General features: G+C 35.8%; 1 long non-coding RNA gene across 1 annotated transcript; it reads right to left on the bottom strand.

Moving 5' to 3' along the window:
* Nucleotides 1–643: 643 nt before the first annotated feature.
* On the bottom strand, nt 644–8,860 carry LOC145539008 (uncharacterized). The gene is made up of 4 exons (XR_014077499.1): nt 8,141–8,860; nt 2,620–3,801; nt 1,801–1,879; nt 644–915 (listed from the first exon to the last, which is right to left on the bottom strand). It is a non-coding gene; the product is annotated as an uncharacterized LOC145539008 (long non-coding RNA).
* Nucleotides 8,861–23,201: the final 14,341 nt, after the last annotated feature.

The following is a 23,201-nucleotide window of genomic DNA, read 5'->3' as shown; positions in this document are numbered from 1 at the left end:
TAAATTTAAAAAATCTAATTATGTGCTAAGTCATGTGTAAAGATTATTTATTTTAAGCACATACTCATGCTTCTCTCCTTTAGACCTCACATAAAATGGTTATAGGTTGTTAAAATTACACAAAACAACAATTAACTGAAAGATTCAGTTTTTATTGAAAAATCTCCAACATTAATAAAAGAAAGTAGAATGTGCATGTTTATCAAACTAGTTCAGTTGCTTCATATTTATTTTGTAAATAAACACTAACCATTGTTAATAGATGTGTATACAATTACAGAGTTCTTTTGTTTTACTCAAGAGAGGGTGTGAAAGTGTTCTCCAAATTGTTACCTATAAGATGGTACAAGTGGAGCTCTGAGTTAATTGCTGCAGTTGAAAACATGACCCTTCTGCTTCATGCTAACAATTTTTGGTTTATTCAAACTCAATGTTGGTTTTTAATGTTTGTCATAGTGGAGGAGCCTTCACTAGTTAATGAATAACATAACTTTTTGCTAAAAAGTATCTGACAAAATCTTTCATTCATAGTCCTTGATAACTTTTTGATCACATATATTCAGTCCACAGTGTTGTGTGCTTTAAGGTGCATAATGAAACCATTATTCATTTTCAAGTTATTTTCCAGTGACATCCATTTTCATTTTGTTTTTATATTGATGATTTCTTCTAGCCATACAGTATTCTTCAAAGCCTAATTAATGGCTGTTGCATTAAACTATATCTTCGAGTACCTTATTGATCTTTTTAATGAAGGAATTAAGTGCTTCTTATGAGAAAAATATCTTACTAAACTACACAAAGAATTTACCTGAAAATTTCCTTTTCTGAGTCTGTTCATTTTTACAAAAACTGTTGGATTTTCTGACAAGAAACTCAGCAGGAGATGTCTCCTTCATTAGAAAGTTTAAAGTCCTTTAGGGAGTAGAATATGTTAGCTTCTTATTTTCAAATTTATTATACATTTTCTTATATCTGGCTAGTGGGATATTAGGCAGGAGGGAAATCACATGCATTTTTCTATGCTTGATAGTCCATATTTTTATACAATGATCTTTGCGCAATCTGGTCTTCAAAGTTTTACACACTACATAATAATTTTGGGAGATATATGCAATATTAGAGAAATAATAAACACATAGACAGTAGGAATAGTATCTAAATTGCATTTTACCTTATGACATTTTCACATTTCTGCAGCAGTTGTAGCACATATGAATTCACTGGGGCTTATTAGTTCTATAATCTGGTTTTTGGCTTCAGGGAGTTTTTTTATTGTTTTCTGAGTTATTTCCCTCTAAAATTTTCATAGGAGTACACTTTTAATCTAAATAAGAATATTCACACTGTTTGGAACTAAGAAAAGGATTTTTATATAAATGAATTATTATAAATTCCAATAGCAGCTTCAGACAAATGGAGGAGAAATGATAGGGAATTAAAACTTTGGAGGAATATTTTCAATGTGGTAATTGTATTCACATAGTTTATTTTTCTGGAGACATCGAAGACCCACTCATGTGTCTGTCCTCAGATTAAGTGAAAGTTACACGACATATATTTGACTATATTTAAACTTAATTTTTTGGATGATTTAAAAATGAAATTCCTACATCCATTATACTGCCTTATTAAAATCCAGTTTCACTGTCAGTTTTGTGAGTGGGAGTAATAATGCAAATAATGATCAAATGCTTCTGGCATAGGCATGAGAGACAACTGACCAAACAAGATGAGTGGTGGCCAAAAGCCATTGGTTCTAACTCCCCAGTGCCTATTGAATGAAATAACAATACTTACTTTCATTAATCACTTTACTCATGCTTCATCATGGGTTGCAGCCACAATCTCTCTTCTCATCTCTGAATTTTTCTAATAACTAAAAGAAAAGAAGTTAATAAAGTAGACATCATTTTTAAAAATGAACACAGTAATGCGACTGATCAACACACTTTAAATCTGGTCATTCTAAAAGACTGAACTATTACCAAAGTAGACAGCATGTTTTGAAAATGTGGACAAAAAAATAAAAGCTAGAATGTTCAAATAAGTCATATACTAGTCTGAGAGTTGAGTTGAATTAGAGATAGAGATAAAATTAAAAATTTTGAATACGTAGTTGACTCTTGAACAACATGGGTTTAAACTGCATGGGTCTACTTAAATGTAGATTTTTTTCAATAGTAAATACCATAGTACTCCATAATCAATGATCGGCTAAATCCAGGATGCAGAACCACAGATACAGAGGAAACAATGATATGGAGCAACTCTGTGCATGGGGTCTGGCTACAAGTTATACTTGTATTTTCAACTGATCCCTCACCCTAGATTTTTCCAAAGGTCAACAGTATCTATCTATCTTTTGTCTATCTATGTATCTACTTAAATAACTCTAAACATATATATATATATATATGTATATTTACAGGTATATTTAGTTATGTTTTTTAAATATATATATATATATCTATCTGAAACAGTACCTTTGAAAATAAGGTAAACTAGATCAATTTAAAGAAAAAATGTGATCAGCAAATACATCCCATGAATTAGAAAACCTGAAATTACCAATACCCACACTTTTAAAAATTGATATTTAATTTCAAAATTGCATACCAGCCTCAGATAATTGCATTGATAAGTTGTACTGAATCTTCAAGGAATTGCTATTGTTCAGTTGTGTCCAACTCTTTGTGACCACATGAACTGTAGCATGCCAGGCTTCCCTGTCCTTCACAATATCCCAGAGTTTGCTCAAACTCATGTCCATTGAGTTGATGATGCCATCCAGCCATCTCATCCTCTGTCGCCCTCTTCTCCTCTTGCCCTCAATCTTTCCCAGCATCTAGGTCTTTTCCAATGAGTCTGCTCTTCACATCATGTGGCCAAATTATTACAGCTTCAGCTTCAGCACTAGTCCTTCCAATGAATATCAGGATTGCTTTCCTTTAGGATTGACTAGTTTGATCTCCTTGCTGTCCAAGGGACTCTCAAGAATTCTCCAGCACCACAGTTCGAAAGCATCAGCCTTCTTTATGGTCCAACTCTCACACCTGTACATGACTACTGAAAAAAACCATAGCTATGACTATACAGACCTTTGTCAGCAAAGTAATGTCTCTGCTTTTTAATACGCTGTCTAGTTTCATCATAGCTTTTCTTCCAAGGAGCGAGTGTCGTTTAATTTAATGGCTGCAGTCACAGTCCACAGTGATTTTTAAACCCAAGAAAAAAAAGTCTTTCACTGTTTCCACTGTTTCCCCATCTATTTGTCATGATGTGATGGTACCAGATGCCATGATCTTCGATTTTTGAAAGCTGAGTTTTAAGCCAGCTTTTTCGCCCTCCTCTTTCACCTTCATCAAGAGGCTATTTTGTTCCTCTTTGCTTTCTCCCATTAGGTTGATGTCATTTGCATATCTGAGGCTATTGATATTTCTCCTTGCAATCTTGATTCCAGTGCGAGCTTCATCCAGCCCAGCATTTCTCATGATGTACTCTGCATATAAGTTAAATAAGCATGGTAACAATATACAGCCTTAAACTACTCCTTTCCCAAGTTTGAACTAGTCCTTTATTCCATGTCCAGTTCTAACTGCTAATTCTTGACCTGCATACAGGTTTCTCATGAGGCAGGTAATGTGGTCTGATATTTCCATCTCTTTTAGATTTTTCAACAGTTTGTTGTGATCTGCACTGTCAAAGGCTTCAAAGAGCAGAGGTTTCTTTGATATAAAGTTGTTATAGACTATCAAAAAGATGAAAAATGACTGAATTCATTTTGAAGAAATTGATGTACTTCAATATAGAAAAAAGGAGAGAGGAATTCTTGTAAATATGAAAGCAAAATGTTTTTTGTATTATCAAATTTATCTACCACTGAATAAAAAGAAAGCACAACCAACTAGGGATAAAAGATTATGTAACACTTAAAAATCTATTAATGCCTTTTACATTAACAGATCAAAATTACAAAAACACAATTGCAGGTAAAACATATGATGAAATTCTACACATATTTTTCACAAAATATATTTTCAAATCATGAATAAAGGAAAAGTTATCATATATGACAAAACACAGCCATTATCATGTATAACAGTTAAACAATGCAAATATTCCCATTAAAATCAAGAACAGGACAAAATTCCACCACTCTTATAGCATTTATACTCAGTCCTATAATATTTCCAAAGAAGGAAAAGAAAGGGAAATCTGTCATTATTTATGGGCAATAAAAATATCTCTCCAGAGATTGAAAATAAATTGACAAATTATTGTAACTAATAAGAGGTTTTAGTAACATGGCTAGACACACATCAATATACATGTGTAATAAGCCTCCAATAATGAATTAATAAATAATAGACAAAACTGTATTTATAATAGCAAAAAATTTAAAACTAGCAAAAAATAAGCTTAAAAATTAATGAATAAAATGTGATGAAGATAACATTAATGAAAATCAGATTAAATTACATAGTATATTATATATTTAATGTATAAAATGTCAGCTCTCCCAAAAGTCATCTATGTTTCATATAATAAAAATCTCCCTTCTTCTATAGATTATTCCTAACACAGGTTATTTCTAACACACATGTTTCTGATAAGCATAGGCAAATAAGAACCTAAGCCAAGCCATATATAAATAAAAGCACATAAAGATTGAAGCATCTTTTCCAGCCTCAAAATATAATTATGAAGTGCATTATAATATAAATCTGTAAGTTATAAATCATATTTACATATAATTAAAAATTATAGTATAACTAAAACCACGTATTCTTCAGTCAGCAATAGAAAAAAAAAATATCAATGGCATTGTGAAAGAATCCCTGAAATAGGCTCATGAGCATATAGGTATTTGATATATGGTAATGTTAGCATAGCATTACAATAGATTAAATTTAGCTTTGGGTTTGACAGTATTGACCATCCATTTTTGAAGAGGGAAAAAGAATCTTACCTCCTGGTCTTTTCAAATTTCAAATGAATTAGTCTGAGCATTAAAAAGAAAACCAAAAAGTATTTACTTCCTTCAGGTCTTTATTTGAATTTTATCTTTTCAGTGAGATCTATTTTGACCACCCTCCTTTAAACTGCAAATACTTACCTTTACTTTTTATAATACATTAGAATATGAACTTGTCAAAATCTGTGATTACTTCAGAAGCATGCAATCATGTAACAAAATACATGTGTGTATACATTCCATGTGTGATTTTATTTTCTCTTGACTATTATGTCCAACACTTTCCTTGGTGTATTTTAAGCAATTTATTTTCCATTAGATGTATATAGAGGTATACAACTCATTTTATCTTCTATAGAATTAGTAGATATTTCTCATTTTTATTAAGCATATAGGCATAAAATGCTATATCCTTATTTTCATTTTAAATCAGATATTCTGGTTTCATGTTTAAATTAATCAAAATCAGTTTGGGAGAAATATTCTACCAACTTGCTTTAACCATCTTTGTGAAAAGATGCCTAACAAGTTTCCATTAACTTGGATAGTTCAAAGGAAATTCCAATACAATCCCTCCATAAAATACTGAACATAAGAATTTGGTTTCACTGAGGGTCATGATGTATTATGTAATCCCATGACTGCATATAGCAAAAGACTGAAATAACATGCATATTCAGTGAAAAAGTCATTAGTTCTGTCATGAAACATTATTAATATGTTTCTCCATCCTCTGATGTTTCTCCCATTCTAATTTTTTTAATTATAAAATTATATTATTTAACAATGTATATTCAAAGGAAGGTCACAAAGCATTCATTTTGATACAAAATCAATAATCAAGGCTATATTTATATAAATCAAATCAGTAAATTTTATGTTGCATTAACTAAAGTAAAAATCAAAGAATTTCTAAATGTTATTGAAATTTGACAGAAAGCAAGGAGCAATTTTAAAAGGAAATACATCTCTCCCTTGATAAAACAAGCTAATTTGCAGTCCTATTTTAGATACATGGCAATTTTCCCATGTCTTATTAACCAAACTTGCTAGTTTCTTTTCATTAACACCTGGTTGGAACTGAATCCCCCATTGGGAAACACCTGTCCACAGTTAATAAGGTGTTAATTGTAAAAACAATAAAAAGTGGAGTTGGGGAATTAGTTCACAGATTCTTAAACAAACTATAAAAAATTCAAGAGAAAAAGAAAATTGAAAATAAAAGTATGCCATTTTTATAAAAATGAAAACTTTATGGTGATTCTAGTTTTGTAACTTTGGGTAAGTTATTGAACCTCTCAATACCTTACTTTCCTCATCTTGAGGATGGGGATAATGATCATATTTATTTCAAGGAATTCTTATAGTCAATGTAGTCAATACAGGAGTAGAGTATTGGACTGGTCAAAAAGGTCATCCAGGCTTTTCATAACAGCTTACAGAAAAATCCTAATGAATTTTCTGGCCATGCCAATATTATCATTGAGTTGCTGGTTTCAAACTGTCATTACATTCTGTACCCTGTAGCCAACTAGTTCTAAACATGTGAATTTTTTTCCCTCACAGTACTTTTGGAAAATCTGGAAATACTATTGGTCCCCTGAAATGGTAGTGCTACTGACATCTAAAGAGCAAAAGTCAAGGATGCTTCTGAATATATTACACCCAGGATGGCTCCTCATAATGATGAATTATCCAGCCTTAAATGTCAATAGTACTCTATTGAGAAACACTACCCTAAAGCAACTACTTAAATAGTTATACAAAGAAGCATGTTTCAAATGTCAATAGAGGTATTAAATTGGTATATGAAAAAAATATTAACTAATCTAAAAGAAATCATGAAAGAGAGAATAAAGGGAGGGGGGAAATATGTATGGCAACTAGGAAGCAAACAGCAAGATGTAGACTTAAACCCTACTATATAAAATATTACATAAGATGTAAATGATTTAATGGAGTCAGAAGTTAACAGAGGCCAACTGATACATTCTGCCAAACATTTTGAAACATAGAGAGCCTCTTTAATTTATTTATTTATTATTAACTTTTAGAAATCTTCTTTTAAATGCAGATGTCTCTACCTTACTTCCTACTAACTTGAATTCCAAAAGATGGAGAGGAATGGAAAGGGTGCTATCAACACTATGTTTTACTTAAGACTTTCCATGCAATTATAAATGCTCACAAGACTATCACACAGATTAAGAATGAAGCTAGAAACCAGACTGAAGACAATGCTGTGATATTCAAACTTTTTTGTTTTATCTCCTAAAAGAATTTTGAAAAAGGCTCTGTATGCCCTCGAACATTTTAAACTTATCAATAATTTATTATCTTAATTTTATACACAGTAAAAGTTTCTGATATTTTGTTGAGTAGATTCTCCTTTAAACAGATAATGAAACCCACTGATACCACAAACTCAGAGGAAATGTTGTTGGTTTCCATAATTCACAGTAGCTTCCTTCTGGTCATTTAGTTGAGCTTGCATTAATTCAATCCTTCTTTTAGTGCAACTTAAATATTTGAACTTCACTTGTAATGGTAAGGTGAGATTTTACTGTGTTTGTTATCAAAACTTCAGATTTAGTCTTTTCAAATTTGGGGAAAAGCCATCATATAACCTAAATAATAAAAGCAGTTCTTAGCTAAAATCAGACTGGATTTCCATGCAAACATCTGCGTTTATTTTAATTTGAACTTTAATTTACATGTAATCATTTTTTTTTAATTTCCATAGCAGGAATCTTACTATTTAATTCTAAGATAAATAGGTTAGATCAAACGTATAGAAAGCTGTACCCTTACTGTGTTACCTGGCTGAAATAAGGTGTTTCCTCTTCAATATTTTTTCCTTATTTTACCATCATGATGCTCCCTACAAAAGCAATATATCTATTGTATTAAGTAGAATACTCTTTTGGGACCTATGCGCATTTTCAACCTGTGGCAATGTTCCACATTATGTGGGGTGGATGAGATGTACCCTTTTCCTTTGTACAGTGATAAAGAGTAATTTAGAAAGGGGAGGTGAAAAAAAAAAAACTTTGGAAAACCACAGATGTTCTCTGGCAGATTGATTTCTGTAAAGGATACATAGTGAAGTTAAGGGTCTGGAAATTGATTTTTTAAGAAGCTTTCTATGTCCTGCTCACATACCTGCTAGAAAATCTTTGTGCATTCTTGGGTGTGTAGGTTCCTAATTGTGAAGACTACTGCTTTATAAGAGTTCAAAAAAATTTAGTGGCATTTTGCACATCTGCTTCCCATTGATAACATCTTACATATTATTCTGAAGAAAATAATAAAAAAGAATCAGTTCAGTACAGTCGCTCAGGCATGTTCAACTCTGCGACTCCATGGACTACAGCAAACCAAGCTTCTCTGTACATCACCAACTCCTGGAGCTTGCTCAAACTCACGTCCATTGAGTCGGTAATGCCATCCAACAATCTCATCCTCTGTCGGTCACATTTCCTCCTGCCTTCAATCTTGCCTGGCTCAGGGTCTTTTCGAATGAGTTAATTCTTCTCAACAGGTGGCCAAATATTGGAGTTTCAGGTTCAGTATCAGTCCTACCAATGAACATAAGGACTGATTTCCTTTAGGATTGACTGGTTGGATCTCCTTGCTGTCCAAGAGACTCTCAAGAGTCGTCTCCAACACCACAGTTCAAAAGCATCAATTCTTAGGTACTCAGCTTTCTTTATAGTCCAACTCTCACATCCATACATGACCACTGGAAAAACCATAGCCTTGACTAGATGGACCTTTGTTGACAAAGTAATGCCTCTGTGTTTTAATATGCTATCTAGGTTGGTCATAACTTTCCCTCCAAGGAGTAAGCATCTTTTAATTTCATGGCTGCAATCACCATCTGCAGTGATTTTGGAGCCCAGAAAAATAAAGTCTGACACTGTTTCCACTGTTTCCCCATCTATTTCCCATGAAGTGATGGGACTAGATGCCATGATCTTAGTTTTCTGAATGTTGAGCTTTAAGCCAACTTTTTCACTCTCCTCTTTCACTTTCACCAAGAGGCTTTTTAGTTCCTCTTCACTTTCTGCCATAAGAGTTGTGTCATCTGCATATCTGAGGTTATTGATATTTCTCCCGGCAATCTTAATTCCAGCTTGTGCTTCTTCCAGCCCAGCGTTTCTCATGATGTACTCTGCATATAAGTTAAGTAAGCAGGGTTACAATATTTTCATTCCAATCCCAAAGTTCTTCACTTTCTGCCATAAGTGTGGTGTCATCTTTGTATCTGAGGTTTTTAATATTTCTCCTGGCAATCTTGATTCCAGCTTGTCCTTCATCCAGGCAGGCATTTCACATGATGGACTCTGCATATAAATTAAATACACAGGGTGACAATATACAGCCTTTCCCAATTTGGAACCAGCCCATTGTATGATCAAGATGGTGTGATCACTCACCTAAAGCCAGACATCCTGGAATGTGAAGTCAAGTGGGCCTTAGAAAGCATCACTACGAACAAAGCTAGTGAAGGTGATGGAATTCCAGTTGAGATATTTCAAATCCTCAAAGGTGATGCTGTGAAAGTGCTGCACTCGATATGCCAGCAAATTTGGAAAACTCATCAGTGGCCACAGGACTGGAAAAGGTCAGTTTTCATTCCAATCCCAAAGAAAGGCAATGCCAAAGAATGCTCAAATTACCGCACAATTGCACTCATCTCACATGCTAGTAAAGTAATGCTCAAAATTCTCCAAGCCAGGCTTCAGCAATATGTAAACCGTGAACTTCCAGATGTTCAAGCTGGTTTTAGAAAAGGCAGAGGAACCAGAGATCAAATTGCCAATATCCGCTGGATCATCGAAAAAGCAAGAGAGTTCCAGAAAAACATCTATTTCTGCTTTATTGACTATGCCAAAGCCTTTGACTGTGTGGATCACAATAAACTGTGGAAAATTCTGAAAGAGATGGGCATACCAGACCATCTGACCTGTCTCTTGAGAAACCTGTATGCAGGTCAGGAAGCAACAGTTCAAACTGGACATGGAACAACAGACTGGTTCCAACTAGGAAAAGGAGTACGTCAAGGCTGTGTATTGTCACCCTGCTTATTTAACTTATATGCAGAGTACATCATGAGAAACGCTGGGCTGGAAGAAACACAAGCTGGAATCAAGATTGCCGGGAGAAATATCAATAACCTCAGATATGCGGATGACACCACCCTTATGGCAGAAAGTGAAGAAGAACTAAAGAGCCTCTTGATGAAGGTGAAAGAGGAGAGTGAAAAAGTTGGCTTAAAGCTCAACGTTCAGAAAACTAAGATCATGGCATCTAGTCCCATCACTTCATGGAAAATAGATGGGGAAACAGTGGAAACAGCGTCAGACTTTATTTTTGGGGGCTCCAGAATCACTGCAGATAGTGATTGCAGCCATGAAATTAAAAGACGCTTACTCCTTGGAAGGAAGGTTATGGCCAATCTAGATAGCATATTTAAAAGCAGAGACATTACTTTGCCAACAAAGGTCCATCTAGTCAAGGCTATGGTTTTTCTAGTGGTCATGTATGGATGTGAGAGTTGGATGGTGAAGAAAGCCGAGCACCGAAGAATTGATGCTTTTGAACTGTGGTGTTGGAGAAGACTCTTGAGAGTCCCTTGGACTGCAAGGAGATCCAATCAATCCATCCTAAAAGAGATCAATCCTGGGTGTTCATTGGAAGGTCTGATGTTGAAGCTGAAACTCCAATACTTTGGCCACCTCATGTGAAGGGTTGACTCAGTGGAAAAGACCTTAATGCTGGGTAGGATTGGGGGCGGGAGGAGAAGGGGATGACAGAGGCTGACATGGTTGGATGGCATCACCGACTCGATGGACATGGGTTTGGGTAGACTCCGGGAGTTGGTGATGGACAGAGAGGCCTGGCATGCTGCAATTCATGGGGTCGCAAAGAGTCGGACACGACTGAGCAACTGAACTGAACTGAACTGAACATTGTATGATGTCCAGTTCTAACTGTTGCTTCTTGACCTGCATACAGGTTTCTCAGGAGGCAGATCAGGTGGTCTGGTATTCCCATCTCTTTTAAGAATTTCCCACAGTTTGTTGTGATGCACATGGTCAAAGTCTTTGGTGTATTCAATAAAGCAGAAGTAGAACTCAGGAAATCTCTTGCTTTTTTTCTAGAACTCTCTTGCTTTTTTGATGATTCAACAGAGGTTGTTAATTTGATCTCTGACTCCTCTGTCTTTACTAAATCTAACTTGAACATCTGGAATTCTCAGTTTACATACTGCTGTATCCTTGCTTTGAGAATTTTGAGCATTACTTTGCTGGCTGTGAGATGACTGCAATTGTGCTGTAGGTTGAACATCATTTGGCATTGCCTTTCTTTGGGATTGGAATGAAAGCTGAGCTTTTCCAGTCCTGTGGCCACTGTTGAGTTTTCCAAATTTACTCCTGGCATATTGGGTAGAGCACTTTCACAGCATCATCTTTTAGGATTTGAAATAGCTCAACTGGAATTCCATGACCTCCACTAGCTTTGTTTGTAGTGATGCTTCCTAAGGCCCACTAGGCTTCGCATTCCAGAATGTCTGGCTCTATATGAGTGATCACACCATAATGGTTATCTGGGTCATAAAGATCTTTTTTGTACATTCTTCTGTGTATTCTTGCCACATCTTCTTAATATCTTCTGCTTCTGTTAGGTCCATACCATTTATATCCTTTATTGTATGGTTCAAAGCAAAAATAAGCAAGTCTACTATGGGAATTTGGATAGAATTTGTATCCTGCTGTTGTGTGAAAACTGTATAAATCTCAATTATACTGAACTGGCTCATAGTACTTTTCAGGTCTGTTATGTTCTTCTACTTTCCTATCTGTTCATTCTATTAATTTTTGCGATTTGGTATTGAAATGTCAACTAAAAATCTTAATTTGCCTACTTAAAAATAATAGTAACTTATGGTAGAACTATATGTAGCTTTGTTCAGTATTTTCCAAGTCTCCTATAAATGTCTTGTCATACTTTCATAATTTAAAAAAAAAATGAAAAAGAAACAAAACATAAAAGAATAAGGAAGTCTATAAGTATGAACTCAATCTTTTTTTATCACTTTGTCATTTTGTCTGTCTTTCTTATGTATGAGCCCATATGCCTTCATACCTACACATGCATACACACAACACACGAAGGCCCATTTTTTGGTGTCTCAAAATTCTCATTTGTGTTTAATACTCAGTTGTTAAGTAGATTAGTGAAGTTAGATGTTTACTAGACACTTTGCTAGTCTCTGTGGATATAAATATTTACATTAAGCAATCCCCAATCCAAAGTTACTCTAGAAAGGAAAAAACACTGACAGCCATTAGCTTGTCACTTCCTCAGTGCCTCCTCACATGGCAGTGACTGGTACATGTGCAGCTCCATGGCACCAAGTGAAGTGACTGCTGGGCTGGACAGCATCCTGTCCACCTGGTACCCAGGAGGTGTTGACATATTCATAGTTGCCCCTGTCAGGTCCAAGTAATGCTTTCTGGTAGTTACTCAGTGCAGATGAATTGCTGCTGTGCCCAGAAAGGCATGATTATCATGTATTTTTGCTTGTTTATTTTATATGTTTATTTTTAAAAGTAGCCCCAAACTCAAGAAAAAGTGAAACCTCACATTAACTAACCCCATATGGTAAGCTGTTCCTTTGGGCTCTCAAATAGGGTCTCTCCTTCAAATGAGTTATTCCTCAGGGCTATCTTATGTCCTGATAATTAAAAAAAAAAAGCAAAATAGTCTTAAGTATGACAGTTAAAGACAGTATTTGAATGTATGTTGTGTGCTGTGCTTAGTTCTCAGTCATGTCCAACTCTTTGCGACCCCATGGACTGTAGTCTGCCAGGCTCCACTGTCCATGGAGATTCTCTAGGCAAGAATACTGGAGCGGGTTGCCATGCCCTCCTCCAGGAGATTGTCCCAACTCAGGGGTTGAACCCAGGGTCTCCCGCACTGTAGATGGATTCTTTACTATTTGAGCTACCAGGGAAGCCCAGGAATCCTGGAATGAGTAGTGTATCCCTTCTCCAGGGGATCTTCCCCTCCTGCATTGCAGGCGGATTCTCTACCAGCTAAGCTGCCAGGGAAGCCCTATTTGCATGTTTAGAGGACTGTAATTCTAGTTATATCCATAAAAGAAGATTAATTAAGTCTCTGTAGCTTCTTAGGGCTTTGGTTATTTCTTATAATAATAGACCATTTAAAAGTACGTTTGGCATAAAAAGTTAGGTTTTTATGATTTCTTTTTTTTTTTTTTTTTTAGATATTGAAATTAATGTAATTTATTATTATTATTATTTTTTTAATAAATTTATTTATTTTAGTTGGGGGCTAATTACTTTACAATATTGTAATAGTTTTTGCCATACATTGACATGAATCAGCCATGGGTTTACATGTGTTCCCCTTCCTGGACCCCCCACCCACCTCCCTCCCCATCCCATCCTTCTGGATCATCCCATTGCCCCGGCCCTGAGCCCTTGTCACATGCATCGAACATGGAATGGTGCTCTGTTTCACATATGACAATACACATGTCTCAATGCCATTCTCCGAGAACGTCCCACCCTCCTCCCTCAGAGTCCATAAAATTGTTCCATGCATCTGTGTCTCTTATTCTGTCTCGCATATAGGGTTATCGTTACCATTAAAAAAAATACATTTGAATCGGTTCTACTGAGATGGATGAAACTGGAGCCCATTATACAGAGTGAAGTAAGCCAGAAAGAAAAACAACAATACAGTATACTAATGCATATATATGGAATTTGAAAGATGGTAACGATAACCCTATATGCGAGACAGAATAAGAGACACAGATGCATGGAACAATTTTATGATTTCTTAAAATAAGTTCCAATCATCAAAAGTTATCATCTTTAACTTTACTTTGAATATGTTTTACAGCCATTAAGTGAATCTATATTGAGTAGGAAAAAAACAAAAACAAAAACACAGAACAGAAACATCAACCCTTAAAAACAAAAACAAAAAAGAAACTAAGTACTGTTTGTATTTATAGATTGTCAGATACTTTAGTACAAATTAAAGATTCCTTCCTGCCAGTCATTAAAAGTATGACAGTGAGGTTCATTTTGTTGCCACACAGTTATTTTTATTTACCAAATGCATAGATTCCTCTACACTTGAGGCCATTTAATTGGGAAGAAAGTATTGTACAAAAGACATTTTAAAATAACAATAGCAGCAAAGGGCAATTGCTAGAGTCTTAATGAGATTTTCTGTTCAGAAAAACTTTAGCATTCCTGAAGAACAAGATCAATATTGGTTTAATTTTCTTAGATATTTTAGAAGACTTCATAACAGAAATATTTTTCAGTCCTGGAATCTACCAAGGGACTCTTATAGCAGGTGGCAAAGGATCCATATGGATTGCTTAATCCATACTAAAATTGACCACAATACTGGACCACAATTGACCATAAGTATTGGCTTATCTTCCCCTAAGCTTGATCTACAGAGGTAAGAATTTTCTAAACCAACCATATGAAATAATGAAAAGCAAATGGAAATATATGTAGGATTCCAACAAGAAGTATAACCAGACAAAATTCCAAATGTTGCACTTGTTTGAATGTAACATTTCACAAAACCATGCCTACTTTTTAAATAAGTTCCCTTTTTAGCAATCAAGTTCTTTTTCCAGCAGACTAATTTAGAAATGATTAGAATTATCTTAAATTCTAATGTAGAGGGTCAGTGAATTTCGAGAACAATATCATTGTAATTATTATTAATAACATTGTTAATAACATACTTTAAATTTTTAAGGTACTCAGCAACTACTGAGTGACAGATAATATCTTCCATATAGAAAGCATTATCTTAAACATAGGTACCTAAGGGGCTTCCCTGGTGGCTCAGTGGTAAAGAATCCATCTGCCAATGCAGGCAACATGGATTCCATCCCTGATCTCGAAAGACCCCACGTGCCCCGGAGCAACTAAGTCCATGTGCCACAACTACTGAGCCTGTGCCCTAGAACCAATGTTCTGCAACAGGAGAGGTTACCACAATGAGAAGCCTGAACGTGGTAGCTACTGAGGAGCCCTCACTCGCCACAACTAGAGAAAACCCACACAGCAATGAAGACCCGGCACAGCCATAAATAAATAAATTATATTATTTAAAAAAACGAGCAAACACAAAGAAAAAAAATAGGTATCGAAAACACCTCTGTGAGGAAGGTATTCTTATCTTTGTAGTTATATAGCGTCACTGAGGCTCAAAAGAATTGAGCAATGAATAAGTATCACATACGGATCTAGTTCTAGGTAAGACAAGGTCAAATCTTATGGCCTTCTGATTAACTGGACACCTAAAAAATCTTCTCAGGAAGATATGTCAGTCTAGAATAGCTACCAACATCCAGGGATTTATGAACCAAAAAGTCATGAAGCAAAGTCTTTACTCTCCATTTCATAAATGGTTTGTAGGCCCATAGGATTCACAAAATATCATTGTCAAAATCCCTTGACAGATTTGAAATTGTGATTCTGAGAGATCTCATAGAACTAAACTGTATTTCACTGGTTTCCTCCCAGTTGTGTGTTTCATGAATGCCCTGGCTTAGTATTTGAGCCCTCAAATTAGGCTATCTGGAAAAGGATGTTTGGAAGTATTATCTTAGAATAGAAAATGTACTGGCCATTGATCCAAAGCAGATACACTCATTTATAACTCTTCAGCTGACAAACATAAACTTTTGACCATGCTTTTCAACTTGTTCTGTACTTATTACTACATCCTTGTCCATCAGTAAATCTCTTGGGATGAAACTATATTGGATCATTTTTTACATAATTTCCAAGCTCCAAGTGATACAACAGAAGCAACTTATACAGTATGCTACCTACTGAAATTTTAAATTGCTTAAGTGCACACTATTCAGATTTAAGCTGTACAGTATAATATCGTGTTGGTAGATAGTCTCTGAAGCACATCAGAGATTTTTCTTTCTCTTTTTTATTATTAAGTAAAAGTCTAACAGATAGCTGGGAAGAGAAGAGAAGCGAAAAGCAAAGGAGAAAAGGAAAGATATTCTCATCTGAATGCAGAGTTCCAAAGAATGGCAAGGAGAGATAAGAAAGCCTTCCTCAGCGATCAGTGCAAACAAATAGAGGAAAACAACAGATTGGGAAAGACTAGAGAGCTCTTCAAGAAAATTAGAGATACCAAGGGAACATTTCACGCAAAGATAGGCTCGATAAAGGACAGAAATGGTATGGACCTAACAGAAGCAGAAGATATTAAGAAGAGGTGGCAAGAATACACAGAAGAACTGTACAAAAAAGATCTTCACGACACAGATAATCACGATGGTGTGATCACTCACCTAGAGTCAGACATCTTGGAATGTGAAGTCAAGTGGGCCTTAGAAAGCATCACTACGAACAAAGCTAGTGGAGGTGATGGAATTCCAGTTGAGCTATTTCAAATCCTCAAAGGTGATGCTGTGAAAGTGCTGCACTCAATATGCCAGCAAATTTGGAAAACTCAGCAGTGGCCACAGGACTGGAAGAGGTCAGTCTTCGTTCCAATCCCAAAGAAAGGCAATGCCAAAGAATGCTCAAACTACCACACAATTGCACTCATCTCACATGCTAGTAAAGTAATGCTCAAAATTCTCCAAGCCAGGCTTCAGCAATACGTGAACCATGAACTTCCAGATGTTCAAGCTGGTTTTAGAAAACGCAGAGGAACCAGAGATCAAATTGCCTATATCCGCTGGATCATCGAAAAAGCAAGAGAGTTCCAGAAAAACATCTATTTCTGCTTTATTGACTATTCCAAAGCCTTTGACTGTGTGGATCACAATAAACTGTGGAAAATTCTGAAAGAGATGGGCATACCAGACCATCTGACCTGTCTCTTGAGAAACCTGTATGCAGGTCAGGAAGCAACAGTCAGAACTGGACATGGAACAACAGACTGGTTCCAAATAGGAAAAGGAGTACGTCAAGGCTGTATATTGTCACCCTGCTTATTTAACTTATATGCAGAGTACATCACGAGAAACGCTGGGCTGGAAGAAACACAAGCTGGTATCAAGATTGCCGGGAGAAATATCAATAACCTCAGATATGCGGATGACACCACCCTTATGGCAGAAAGTGAAGAAGAACTAAAGAGCCTCTTGATGAAGGTGAAGGAGGTGAGTGAAAAAGTTGGCTTAAAGCTCAACGTTCAGAAAACTAAGATCATGGCATCTGGTCCCATCACTCCGTGGGAAATAGATGGGGAAACAGTGGAAACAGCGTCAGACTTTATTTTTGGGGGCTCCAGAATCACTGTAGATAGTGATTGCAGCCATGAAATTAAAAGACGCTTACTACTTGGAAGGAAGGTTATGGCCAACCTAGATAGCATGTTTAAAAGCAGAGACATTACTTTGCCAACAAAAGTCCGTCTAGTCAAGACTATGGTTTTTCCAGTGGTCATGTATGGATGTGAGAGTTGGACGGTGAAGAAAGCTGAGCGCCGAAGAATTGATGCTTTTGAACTGTGGTGTTGGAGAAGACTCTTGAGAGTTTCTTGGACTGCAAGGAGATCCAATCAATCCATCCTAAAAGAGATCAATCCTGGGTGTTCATTGGAGGGTCTGATGTTGAAGCTGAAGCTCCAATACTTTGGCCACCTCATGCGAAGGGTTGACTCAGTGGAAAAGACCCTAATGCTGGGTAGGATTGGGGGCGGGAGGAGAAGGGGATGACAGAGGCTGACATGGTTGGATGGCATCACCGACTCGATGGACATGGGTTTGGGTAGACTCCGGGAGTTGGTGATGGACAGAGAGGCCTGGTGTGCTGCAATTCATGGGGTCGCAGAGAGTCGGACACGACTGAGCGACTGAACTGAACTGAACTGAAAAGTCTAACAGAAAAATATTATTGGAATCCATTACAGACTGATTTACTGGGTTTTTTAAACAGAGTTCGTGGAGTGAGGATGTTAACGTCTTGCTTAACTGTTTGCTTCAAGGACAGGTGCTTAGATATTCTCATACAATGTTGATTTAATTTTGGTAAAACAATACCAGTGGTTCCCAATTGTAACACTGTGAATAGTAGATGACATTAGACAACTAACTTCATAACTGTATATGAAAAGTCCAATAGAACATGTTTAGTTGATGAAAATTGCTCTGCCACGTAATATTAGCTTTTCTTAGAAATTCTGCTACGTTCAACTAATATGTGTTTTTTTTTCAAATCTTAGAAGAGAAGCTTATATACTAGTAATGGAAAGTTACCAATACTTAGTAAAATATTAGTTTGGGTAGAACAAAGTAATGTTCAAAGGTATATTTAAAAATTATGTAAACAGCTTTAATGTTGTGTACGCTGGTGGTTTCCAACACTCACTGTTAATCTGAATCACATTTGAATGCCTGAGTCTCACCATATTATTTTATTTTTTCCTTTGGTCAAGGTTTGGGTCTGAGTTGAGACACTTTTTTTTTTTCCTCCCTAGGTAAGTTGAATGTGCAAACAGAGTTGAGAACTACTGGTCCTACGCAAAATCAGAGATGAACTAAGAATAGTCCCTGAATCCTGGCAATAGATGGAAAATGATTTTTAGGAGAAATATTTGCTTGATAAAATAGGTTATTTACTGTCTAATTTCAAATACATGGCAATTTTCCAGTCTCCTAATCACCTTCCTTATTTCTTTTTTTTTCAGTAATTAATTTCCCCTGGGAAACATCTGTCCACTGTTTAACAAGGTATTTACCATGGAAACATTTAACAGCAATTCACAGAGCCAGTCCATAGATTTTGAATAAAGAAAAACATTTTTGAGAGGTAGCAATTTCCCTAACTCTACAAATAGCTCTCAGAAGCCATGCTAATAAGTTCACAAAACACTGATAATTCTTAATGAGTTTTACAAATATGTGAAGCAAACTGAGTAAATATCCCTATTTTTTTTTTTTTTTTGCTTTTTGGGATGAAGTTGAGGTAAAGAGTTACAAGGGAGAAACAGAAAAAAATAAATAAATAAAGAAGTGAATAGCATTTTGCTCTCTTGTCTATCTTGTATAAGGACTGTTTCCTAGTTGTACAATCTGAAATCCAAAAATGTTTTCCACAGTAATGGTACAAGATGAGAAAAGATATGACAGAGCCTGCCTTGACTGAGTTCTCTTTCTCCTTCCATGGCATTGTCTTAGAAAATGAAAGGGAAATAGAGAAGAGAGAAAATGACAGGCCACCAAGCTTTGTCTTGGTTAAGGGGACTTAGTCTATAACTTTGGGATAAGGGAAAGAAGAATCTGCTTCCCATGTCAGAGCAAAGAGAAATACCCTGAGCAAGATTCTTTTAAATTACAAGTTTTTTGTTTTTTTTTTAATGATCAGAGAAAAATATGTGTTTTGTAAAAGGCAGTAAAAATTTACCTTGGCCTGGAGAAATGAAAACATAGGAAACAGAAATAAATTTTCCATAAATGCTTTGTGCTATAAAACAGTAATATAATTCAACAGAACAAGATACATAGGTATGTTACCGAAAAAGAAAGAGAAGTAAAGTCAAACTAAAGACATGTGAACAAAAGGACCAAGATATCCACAAAAATGCTGAAAAAAAACCCATTAGAATGACAAGAAATGTATCAGCATTTGAAAATAAATTGCTAACATTGACTAAAAATTTCAGATAACTGCAGCAACCATATATGAAAAAGACAGAGATTAAATCTATCAGTGAGAAGCAAAATCATATAAAAGAAGCAAAATGGATCTCACTGAAGCATTACTGATTTTCCCAGAACAGAGAGCATAACAAATTAACCAAAAATAAAAAAATAAAATAAAAATTTAAAAATATAATATGAGCAACATTTTCTAAAATAAAGAACTAATCTGTAATATGAAAAAGCATATTTAGTTCTAGAAAAATTCCGTGTACATTTGTTAATCGATTTGTTAAATCAAATATTAATTCTAATTGATTTGTTAAATCCGTAGAAAGAGAATATTTTGGGCATCCATGGAGAGAAAGCAAATCTTTCAAGAGAAAGAGTCAAAACACACTGCCCCTGAGCACACTTCTCAGCAACATTCAATGCCTGAAGCATTAAAATAATCACTACTGAACCCTGAAATGGAGAGTGATTCAATTACCATATCTGACAAGTTACAGTTCAACTATAAAGCAAAAATTTTTCTTGTTACTAGTAGTAATTCCCTGGTTAGAGAAAAATCCACCAAAAACAAAAAAAAAAACACACACAAAGTAGAAACAATTTAAATAGTAAAACATTAATAATTAACAAGAAAGAAAACAAGTACTGTGTCCAAAAGACTTAGGTAGAATTAGAAAGAATGAAATAATGCCATTTGCAACAACATCGATGGACCTGGAGATTATCATGCTAAGTGAAGTAAGTCAGACAAAGACAAATATATGACATCACTTATATGAAGAATCTTTAAAAAATAATAAAAATGAACAGAAACAGGCTCACAGACTTAGAGAATGATTTACTGTTACTGGGGCAGAGCAGGGAGATTGGTGGGGAGGAGGGATAGATTGGGAGATTGGAACTGATATGTACACACTGCTAATTTAAAATAGATAACCGTCAAGGACCTACTGTATAGCACAGAAAACTCTGTTTAATATCCTGCAATAACCTAAATGGGAAAATAATTTGAACAGAATAGATACATGTATATGCATAATTGACTCAATTTGCTGTTCACCTGAAACTAGCACAGTGTTGTTAATCAACTATACTTACATACAAAAAAAAAATAGGTAGACTATTGAATATTGTGAACTGTTGAAAAAAATTTGATTATGCACAGTAGTATACAAATGCTGTCAACTTAGATTCTACAAAACTGAAACATAACTAACAAAAATACAAGCTTTTCAAAGAGGGAAGTCAACATGACTTTCTGTAATGAAAATTGATCAGTTCAGTCGCTCAGCCATGTCTGACTGTTTGTGACCCCATGGACTGGAGCACGCCAGGCTTCCCTATCACCAACTCTGGGAGCTTACTCAAATTCATGTCCACTGAGTCAGCAATGCCATCCAACCTTCTCATCCTTTGTCAGCCCCTTCTCCTCCCGCCTTCAATCTTTCCCAGCGTCAGGGTCTTTACTAGTGAGTTCTTCCCATCAGTTGGACAAAGTATTGGAGTTTCAGCCTCAGCATCAGTCCTTCCAATGAATATTCAGGACTGATTTCCTTTAGGATGGACTGGTTGGACCTTCTTGCAGTCCAAGGGACTCTCAAGAGTCTTCTCCAACACCACAGTTCAAAAGCATCAATTCTTCAGTGCTCAGCTTTCTTTATAGTCCAACTCTCACATCCATACATGACTACTGGAAAAACCATAGCTTTGCCTAGATGGACCTTTTCAGGCAAAGTAATGTCTCTGGTTTTTAACATGCTATCTAGGTTGGTCATAGCTTTCCTTCCAAGGAGCAAGCGTTTTTTTTAATTTCATGGCTGCAGTCACCATCTGTAGTGATTTTGGAGCCCAAGAAAATAAAATCTCTCACAGTTTCCATTGTTTCCCCATCTATTTGTCATGAAGTGATGGGACCAGATGCCATGATCTTAGTTTTCTGAATGCTGAGTTTTAAGCCAACTTTTTCACTCTCCTCTTTCACTTTCATCAAGAGGCTCTTTAGTTCTCCTCCACTTTCTGCCATAAGGGTGGTGTCATCTGCATATCTGAAGCTATTGATATTTCTCCCAGCAATCTTGATTCCGGCTTGTGCTTCATCCAGCCTGGGATTTGGCATAATGTACTCTGCATATCAGTTAAATAAGCAGGGTGAAATATACAGCTGTGACGTACTCGTTTCCTGATTTGGAATCAGGCTGTTGTTCCATGTCCAGTTCTAAGTGTTGCTTCTCGACCTGCATACAGATTTCTCAGGAGGCAGGTCAGATGGTCTCGCATTCCCATCACTTGAAGAATTTTCCACAGTTTGTTGTGATCCACACAGTCAAAGGCTTTGGCATAGTCAATAAAGCAAAAGTAGATGTTTTTCTGGAACTCTCTTACTTTTTTGATGATCCAACGGATGTTGGGAATTTGATCTTTGGTTCCTCTGCCTTTTCTAAATCCAACTTGAACATCTGGAAGTTCATGGTTCATGTACTGTTGAAGCCTGGTTTGGAGTATTTTGAACATTACTTTGCTAGCGTATGAGATGAATGAGCATGTGAATACACAGAAAACTACACAAAAAAGATCTTCAAACCCAGATAACCATGATGGTGTGATTACTCACCTAGAGCCAGATGTCCTGGATTGGGAAGTCAAGTAAGACTTATGAAACATTACTAAAAATAAAGCTAGTGGAGGTGATGGAATTCCAGTTGAACTACTTCAAATCCTAAAAGATGATGCTGTGAAAGTCCTGCACTCAATATGCCAGCAAATTTGGACAACTCAGCAGTGGCCACAGGACTGGAAAAGGTCAGTTTTCATTCCAATCCCAAAGAAAGGCAGTGCCAAAGAATGTTCAACCTACAGCACAATTGCACTCATCTCACATGTTAGCATAGGAATTGAAATTGACAGTTAAAAACTAATGACCTCAACTGCTTAATACAAAATCTGTTTTCTCAATTTTTTAAGGTTCTTTTAAGAAACACATTATTTAGTGAAGAAATATTTAAATATTGGCAGTTTCTTCAATTTTTCTTCATCCATATTTTATAAAAATATATCTAGTATTTGTTTCTATTTTAAAAAAATGTATAAAACTTTATCTTGTCTCTGTAGGTATGAAGAAAATGATGATTGGAATGATGCCATTTTAGGTTCAGGCATTCTGAATTGCTTACATTATTTATAAAGAGTATGGGAATGTATTAGTTTTATTTCTTTGTACAAAAATATTTTAAAAATTGGCTTCAAATTATAGTTTTAAATTATAGATTTTTGTACCATTGGCTTGTTGTTGTTTGGTTGCTATACTGTGTTCAATTTTTTTGCAATGCCATGGTCTGTAGCACGCCAGGCTCCTCTGTCCTTGGGATTTCCCAGACAAGAATACCGAAGTGGGTTGATATTTCCTTCTCCAGGGGATCTTCCCCACTCAGGGATTGAACTCATGTTTCCTGCATTGTCAGGCAGATTCTTTACCACCGAGCCATTGATTACTTACATATATTTGTATCACTCTGATAAAATAAT

Source organism: Giraffa tippelskirchi, chromosome 2, assembly GCF_054371585.1.
Source record: "Giraffa tippelskirchi isolate mGirTip1 chromosome 2, T2T-mGirTip1v1.2.pri, whole genome shotgun sequence".
NCBI classification, from domain to species: domain Eukaryota; kingdom Metazoa; phylum Chordata; class Mammalia; order Artiodactyla; family Giraffidae; genus Giraffa; species Giraffa tippelskirchi.
This window is presented reverse-complemented; position numbering and strand designations above follow the sequence as displayed.